Source organism: Benincasa hispida, chromosome 5, assembly GCF_027475165.1.
Source record: "Benincasa hispida cultivar pf3 chromosome 5, pf3_genome.v1.1, whole genome shotgun sequence".
Taxonomy (NCBI): domain Eukaryota; kingdom Viridiplantae; phylum Streptophyta; class Magnoliopsida; order Cucurbitales; family Cucurbitaceae; genus Benincasa; species Benincasa hispida.
The window spans coordinates 5,037,770-5,046,913 of NC_143482.1; the positions used below are offsets into that span (position 1 = coordinate 5,037,770).

The 9,144-nt window shown below is 38.5% G+C and overlaps 1 long non-coding RNA gene across 1 annotated transcript; it reads left to right on the plus strand.

The window, feature by feature from the left end:
* Positions 1-1,550: 1,550 nt before the first annotated feature.
* Positions 1,551-3,479, plus strand: LOC120078252 (uncharacterized). Its single transcript, XR_005481961.2, has 2 exons — positions 1,551-2,062; positions 3,236-3,479. It is a non-coding gene; the product is annotated as an uncharacterized LOC120078252 (long non-coding RNA).
* The last annotated feature ends 5,665 nt before the right edge of the window (positions 3,480-9,144 follow it).

A 9,144-nucleotide genomic window follows, 5' to 3' on the forward strand; every position in this document is an offset into this window, starting at 1 on the left:
GGCGATCATTTAGCTATACGAGTGTGCGATCGTTTAAGAAGGCGGGCACTAACGTATAGGCTTTCAACGCTAAGCAATCGAATATTGTCACACTACGAGTGGATTTTTCCGTATCTTTTGCAAAATGAAAACTATTTTCATTTTATTCTTCAGTTACAAGAATTGAATTGAACTTCCCACTATTGCACGAATTCAGAGAAAAACTCGGCCAATTATATCATAATTGCCTAATTAATTAAATAATGAATATATCATATTATATTTTTAACCTATAGTTTGATATCATATATCAACTATAGTGTTTTCTCCCCTACTCGATATAAATCATATTTATTTCCAAATTCCTCCAAAATAATGTATCTCATACATTTAGTCAATTATACCATGTATAATTAACCAGTTCAATTATATCATATATAATCGAACTCCCTCTTGTTAATTTGAACATTTCAAACTGACCCAAAAACTTATTCTTAACTTTTATCCAAGCTACCAAGGGGACTTTATGGACCTATGGCTCGAAGCTCCAACGGTACGTGAATAGCTGACTAAACTCTTTAGCCACGAGATCAACCATCTGTTAACTGCCAGACATTCCACTAAAGACCGACAACTGAACTCTTCTTATCACAAATATATTTCTGTGTTCATAGGATATAATCAATCATGAGTACGATAACCCTTCACAGATGCTCGTAAGTATAGCTGGGCCAAATTATCGTTTTGCCCCTATAGTTACATCTCACTTCTTAAGTACCACTGATCCCTCCAATGAATAACAAAACATAATCCAACTATGTGTGAACACCTCTCGGGCCAAGAGAAGGTGTGTGTCACCACATCGTTCAAGCTGGAATCAGCTCTTAAGGGAGCTATCTATCTACTTACCTCTGCTTTAGAGAAGAAGTGAATTCCATCTTATGTAGTTGAGTTCCCAGATCCCAAATCAGACGAATCCCGAAAGTGGTAGGTTTGAATCGGCGACCTAGGCACTCGCACCTATGCAAATCAAAGGACTGCCCTCAATGGCAGGAGTTCCCAACTCACTCAGGATTGAGGTCATGTTACCTATGGTCATCCTAGTAAAGTGAAGTCTCTGTCATGAACGGTGTTATATAATGAGATGTTAACACTTCGTGGTCAGGCCTTATACAAACTCTTTGTATAGGATGCCCCCACTCGCATGTCCCCTACACGAATGATCAGGATCAGACCATCTGTAACAAGTTACAACACTTGTAACTATATGTAACATCCCAAATTTTGTTAGTAATGTAATTTCAGTAATTCCTTTAACTGAGGATGTTTTTGGAATTTTAGACTTTTAAGTGTAATTACTGGAATTTAATTAATTAAAGTTGGAAATTTAAGTTTGAAATTAATGTCAGAAATTAATTTCATTTTTTTAAGGGGTTAATTAAATTCTTTTTGAATTGGAAGTTGTCGGGGAGAAAGATTTAGTAACATATAATAAACTATAATAGAATAAAATAAACTAAATATTTTATTTTATTTTATTAATAATTTATTTATTTATTCTTTCCCTTTCCCTCTTTTAGTTCACACGTGCAGACCCCACCCCCCATTTTTTGATTTCACGCAAATAGTGACCCCAACCTTTCCGCCACCGCAACTCTCACCTCCCTACCCGAAGACCCCCCCGATTTTCAGCTATCTCTTGTAGCCGGATCCTTCGAGCGCCACACGTCTTCTATCAAGCTCGCCGTCGAGCCACACCCTCACTCGTCGAAACCCTCGTGTGCCCAGTCGTACGAAGCCCCCAACCGCACGTCGTGTCGTTCGTCCCAGCCCGAGAGTCGAGTCATCGCTTTGTCGATTCGCTAGTAGCCCCACGCCTCGCGTCAAAGCCAACGATGCTCGCCTGAAGCCACCGCCTGTCGAGCTGTTTTCCAGTCGTCCACCGCGCCCAACAAAATTTCCTGCCGGCAAAGCCAGATCTGAAACGCCGTCTCTAGCCGCGTGCCTCCCTGCTCGTTCCGCCACCGTCGTTCACCGTTCGTTCATCCCTTCGCCGTGCCTCTGCTGTCAGTTGAGTGTTTTGGTAAGATTTTCACATTTTGGGTGAATTTCATAGATTAAATTGTTACTCCTTTTACTTTTGGTTTTGGTTAATACCCATCACGTTTAGGCTAGATTGAAGTTTTGAGAGATTTCTGAGGCGCTGTCCAGCCTCGTGAAAGGGAAATTTCGACGACTTTTTAGGACCGTTACCTTGAGTTGCTGTTATTATTGGAACTGCCCTAATGCTCGACAATGATAATTCTAATTTATTGAGGATTATATTGATAGTTTGATAGTTTATTGAGGATTGGAGTCAGGTATTGATAAATATGATTTACTGAGGATATATTGATAGTTTGATGTTTATGTATGCCTTGGTTTAAAAGACTAGTTGCACATAGAGATGTTTGAATACTAGTATGATTTTTGTATATTATTGTTACTGGGGATCTTGCTGAATCTGAGGATGATGAGATGCATACGTATGTTGTAGAGCTATGATGAAGAAATTTATGTGTGTTATAGAACCATGATGATGAAATGTATATGTGTGTTATGAGACTAGGATGACGAGAGGTATATGTATGTTGTAGAATCATGATGATGAGATGTATATGTATGATATAGAACCATGTTGTGATACTCGTGATGTTGAGATTGTGATAGTGTCCTCACTAATTAGTTAGATGCCCACTAATTTATGTTTCTTTGGGATTCACCAGTTTGTGTTTCCTTCGGAATTCACCAGATATTGTGTTTCATTCGGGATTCACCAGTTTGTGTTTCCTTTCGGGATTCACCAGATATTGTGTTTCCTTTGGGATTCACCAGATATTGTGTTTCCTTTGGGATTCACCAGTTTGTGTTTCCTTCGGGATTCACCAGATATCGTGTTTCCTTTGGGATTCACCAGTTTGTGTTTCCTTCGGGATTCACCAGTTTATGTTTCTTTCGGGATTCACTAGATTTGTGTTTCCTTCGAGATTCACCAGATTGTGTTTCCTTCGGGATTCACTAGAGGTAGCGGGCATATTTAGCTACAATAGGATAGAAATCAGTTTTTCATGCATGTATATGTCTCATGAGGAATAGGATAGTTTATATGTTCCACCAGAAGTAGGCATCTAGAGGACATAGATGTCTAACCTGACCCCAGTAGTGGGGTTATTTACTGAGTATTTTATACTCATTCTTTCTCATGTTGTTGTTTCAGGTAATGGTAGAGATGCACTGGTGATTGACGAGCGGAATTCGTGATCGAGCCACTGGGACCAGTTTTATGCTTTCGCTCATGATATTTAGATTTTTTTTTCATGTTTTTCAGCCTTCAGTTTTGATGTTTGAAACTTACTACTAAGATTTGTTTTTAGACGTATTTATTATCATTTATGATTTATGAGTACCCTATCGTCTGTTTTAATATTTGAATTTAATGAATGTCTTTTGAAATTGCTTTATTTATTTAGCATTTAATTCTTTATAAAAGGGTGTCGTTTTAAGTTCTATGCATGCATGTGTTTAATAACGGCCTAACTTGAGTCCTAGGGGGTCGGGTTGTTACACTATTCCACAAAGCGGGTCGCATTCGTAGCGTTACCAGGATAAGGTTTTCCTCTTATATCCATATACTACAGACCATTTTGGTTATCACTTAAGACATGATTCACTTGTATGTCACCACATACATGCTTAAGTTACATAAAGATAACCAGGGATTTTAGTTTATTGGTTTGTGGTAAAGCAAATAAAACAATCAGATGAGCAAAATCAAGAAATGAAATAAAATATCATATATTATCCATTACAAGCGTTCGTACAAACTGTTTATATGGATATAGGAGAGAAACAACTACAAAACAATAAACTATGGAATAAAAGCCCAGTATAAAAAAATCTCCCACTTGCTCTAGTCCAGTCGCGAGCGGTCCTTTAGACCCATCCTTTAAAGTTGTCCCTCAAACACTGTAGTCGTGAGAGCCTTCATAAACGGGTCAACAACATTGTGCTCCGAAGCGATCTTCATGATGATCATGTCCTCTTGATGCACTATCTCGTGGATCAGGTGATACTTCCACTTTATGTGTTTGTCGCGCCTGTGACACCTAGGCTCCTCGGAGTTTGCCACAGCACCACTATTGTCACAACAGAGGGTGATTGGCTTAAACATATATGGAATAACTTCCAGTTCTGTCAAGAACTTCCTAATCCATACGGCCTCCTTAGCAGCTTTGCAAGCCGCTATGTACTCCGCCTCCATAGTGGAGTCAGTGATGCACCCTTGCTTAGTGCTTCGCCACACTATAGCTCCTCCGTTAAGAGTAAATACTGACCCTAACGTGGACTTGCGAAAGTCCCTATCAGTCTGAAAGTCAGAATCTGAGTATCCAGTAAGGATCAAATCCCTAGATCCATACACGAGCATGTAGTCCCTCGTTCTCCAAAGATACTTGAGGATATTCTTCACTGCGGTCCAATGACCCTGGCTTGGGTTAAACTGATACCTACTAACTATGGCCACAGCGTAGTAGATATCTGGTCGAGTACAGAGCATCGCGTACATTAAACTGCCAACGAAAGATGCATATGAGATCCGTCTCATTTCCTCAACCTCTTGAGGTGTCTTAGAACACATGTCTTTAGACAAAGTGACTCCATGCCTGAATGGCAGTAGGCCCCTCTTGGAGTCCTGCATTAAGTATTTGAGCAACGTTTTGTCAATGTACGATGCCTGAGACAGTGCTAGGACTTTGTTCTTACGATCCCAAAAGATCTGTATTCCCAGAACAAACTGAGCCTCTCCCAAATCTTTCATTTGGAATTGGGTCGCTAACCAGTTCTTAACTGCAGTCAGTAGACCTACATCATTCCCAATGAGTAGTATATCGTCTACATACAACTAAGAAAACTACTGAAGCGTTGACGATCTTCTTGTAGACACAAGGTTCATCAACGTTCTGGTCAAAGCTTGTTTCTTCAATTACATCTTAATTTCAACTCTAATGACTCCAAATAAATTACAGACTCTTGCTAACACATAAAAGCTCATCAAACAAGAGCCAATTACAAATTTAAATGAGAAATTAAAGAGAATTAAAATACCAAAACTCAGAAAACTATATCAGTGCATCAATTTCATATTTCTCATATAAGACACCCACCAAACCAAAATTAAACCAAATTGAATGCTTATATGATGCTTTGATACCAATTTTAGGAATGTATCAGCAACAGCGGAAGCAACCAGGATCATTTAAGCACTCTAATTCATTAATTTTGGCAAAATATAAAGCATGCTCTTGCAGAAAATAAGTGAGTTTCATGACATACCTCTTATAAAACTTCTTCAAAGCTCATTCTCCAGCTGCAATCTTCTCCAAATCTTGTTGTAGACCACCTCAAGATCTTATCCACTATTCTCTTGATGCTCTAGATTGAGTTGTGGGACTCAAAATAAGCTTGAATCAAGGGATGGAGGAGAAATGCTTACAACAGCAATCTGGTTGAAGAACTCCTTCTTCAACATGAATTTTCTCTAAAATTCTCTTTTGATTGCATTCCCGAAATTCACTCCAAACTCTTCATTATATTGCAGATCAACATGCAAGGGAGAGGATTGCATGAGTTGCAGCTCATGCTTGGAGTAAGACAAGGCAAAGATGATGGCTTTTTTGTGAGCAAGTAAAAAAATGGATAATGGAAAATACAAATTTTCCATTTTAGTGTTTTGTTTTTCAATTTTCCAATTTTATAAAAAATCAAAACTTGATTTTTTAAAATCCATTTTGATTTTAAAAACTAAAAAATAAAATTAATTTCATAAATTAATTTTTAAATAAAAATTAATTAATTTAATATTTAATATTAAATTAATTTTTACACACATCCATCTTTATATATTTAAATCATATTTAAATATAAACCCTCCTATTCCATTTAATTCTCAAATTAAACACGTAATTATATCTCATAATTACTAATTCTCTTAATTCTAATTTGAACGTTTCAAATTAACTTATCACGCTATTCTAGAACTAGTCCGTTACGAGCTAGTAGGGGGACCTCGCGGACCTACAGATCATGGGCTCCAATGATTTGAAATTAATCGACTAAACTCATTAGATCAGATTAATCCTTATTCGCTAACTAATGGGTCACTCCACTAAGGCCCATAGTTGCACTCCCCTCACTGTAGATATATTATGTCCACATGATTTAACCACAATCAGCAAGTCGACCCTTCACAAGTTGTTCGTAATAACGGCTGGGTCAAAAATCTATTTTACCCTCGAGATTATGTCTTATTCCTTAAGTCTTTACTGATCCTCTAATGAACAACTGATTTATGATCCAATTACTAAACTAAACTCCTAGTGAGGGGGTGGGGCCCCTTGTTCAAGACCTGAATTTAGTATTTGAGAGAACAACCTTTCTCCTATCCCTAAATCGGGTAGGTGTGAACTTCGTCTTGCATCCTATGTCCTCAGCTATCTATTAGGTCTTACCCGTGAAACGGGAGTCTTATTGAGCCGGCACTGTTGAGCCAAGCCTCTCCTATGCAAATCTAAGGGTAATCCCGAATAAACAGGAGTTCATAGTTAGCTCAGGATTAAGATCGAGTTACCTAGGTCATCTAGGTGAAATAGTCAGTCTATGCAGTAAACAACGTTATAAAGTAAGAGCGACTTATTTCTTGGTCCATTCTTATGCAAACTCATTGCATATGATGCCCCCACTCCTCATGTCATAACATGTACAAATTAGGATCACATCGTATGTAGCACCTTACAACTATTTGTAATAACTACTGAGTAGGCCACATCCAATGGTGTTACCAGAATAAGGTACCCAACCTTATTCATGTACCATAGATCATTTTGACTATTTACTCGAACCTAAACCACTTTTATGTCTCCACATAAAGTTCAAGTACTCATGCAATAGTCATGGGTCCTAGTTTATTGGATTTAGACTTTCACACAATTTATGAAATCAATAATAAGTATATTGATTATAGAAAATGTTTATCATTTTACAAATTGTGAGTTTTAGGACATAAAACCCAACAACCTCAAATTCGGAAGTGATGTAAACTAGCTTTACGCCTATTCCACAACTCCAAAGGTGTTCTCGCAACACTCTTAGAAGGAACACAGTTGAGTATGTATACCGCAGTCTCCACTGCGAAACCTCAAAACAAGTTCGTAAGAAAGTGTAACTCAACATCGAACAAACTATGTCCAACAAGGTTCTATTTCTCCTCTCCGCTACACCATTCTGCTGAGGTGTACCCGGCGTTGAGAGTTGGAAAACGATTCCATGTTCTATCAAATAGTCCTGGAATGTTAAGTCCAAAAACTCTCTACCTCAATCCGATCGAAGTATTTTAATCCATCTATCCAATGGGTTTTCAACTTCAACCTTGAACTCTTTGAATTTTTCAAAAGATTCAGACTTCCATAGCATAAGATAAACATATCCATACCTAGGGCAATCATAAAAAAAACTGATAAAATACTCATAGCCACCTCGGACTTGCACATTCATAGGACCACAAAGGTCAGAATGTACTAACTCAAGGGGCTCTTTGGCTCGATAACCTTTTCCAGTAAAAAGTCTTTTAATCATCTTACCCTCAAGGCAAGATTCGCACAACGGTAAAGAATTTTCTTCTAACTCACTTAGAAGTCCATTCTTCACCAATCTCTCAATCCTATTGAGATTGATGTGCTCTAATCGAAGGTGCCAAAATTGGGGATTTTCTTTTGGAGAAATTTGTTGACGTTTAGATTGAGTTATGAGAGTTTTAAACAACTCGGTGTATGGATGGAACTTAAGGCTAACGGTCTTAGCACATACAAGTTACTTTCCAAATAAGCTGTACAAATATTACACCATCTTTATGAATAAACACTGTATCCACATTAAAAGAAAGCGTATATTTACATTGCCACAGGCACTTTACAGAAATAAGGTTCCTTTTAAGTTCAGGAACAACATATACATCGTTTAAAATAAGAAATCTATTCTGTAAAGATAACTGGATCCCTCCCATTGCCACAGCTAAGATGATGTGCCTGGTGCCTACTCGCATCGTCATCTCACCAGCCTCCAGGATTTAATCCTTTGAAAAGAAGAACAAATGTGATTAGTGGCGCCCGAATCAGTTATCCAGGCAAAATCATCATTCTCCACTAAACACGTTTCTAGTACAAGTAAATCTTATTTACCTTTATTTGCCTTGGCCTTAGCCTTGGCGGCCTTCCTTTCCTTTAGCCAGCGAGGACAATTCCTCTTCCAGTGTCTGTCCTGATTGCAGTGGAAACATTTTTCTTTTTCAACCAGCGGCAGACGCCTTCTTGGGGCAATATGTGGCAGGTTAGTAGGCACTTTCCCTTTTCCCTTACCATCTTTCTTCTTCTTCTCCTTTGCAGAGTTAGAAGTAGAAGGTGCAAACTTCATTCCTGAGGTCGAACCTCAATGGAACGTCCTTGAGGATGAAGCAACATTTTCCTCAGTCTTTTTTCTCTCCTTTCTTCTCAGTAAGGATTGGTATGTCTGCAACTCGTTGAGGAGAGTTGTAAGGGTGTATTTCACTTTGTTAAGAATCACATTACTAACAAAGTGCAAGAAGCTATCTAGAAAAGAATGCAGGATTAAGCTAACCTGACTGCCCTCATCGATAGTAGACCCATTCAACTTTGCCACATTGAAATGGACCATCATGTTAAGCACATGTTCACGAACAGATGTGTCTTCCTCCATCTTAGAGTCGAATATGTATTTAAGAGCCTCGTGCTTGAGTTGTTCAGATGGTTGTCCAAACATCCCCTACAGGGACTCTATGATCTCACGCGCTGACCATGGGCTCATGCTTCTTGGCCAAGACGTCATTAAGACTTGGCAAGATTTAGGCTCGAGCCTTCTCATTTGCTCGTGTCCATGGCTCATACGCCTCCCAAACATTTCGAGCGACGATGGGAGCTAGAATAGGTGGACAGACCTCCATAAAGGCAAACATGAAATCCTCGATGATTAAAATAGTCGTGATCATGTGTTTTCATGTTGAAAAATTGTCGCCAGTTAGTTTCTCGGTGTTAAGGAAAGCTATTGTGTTTGTAGCCA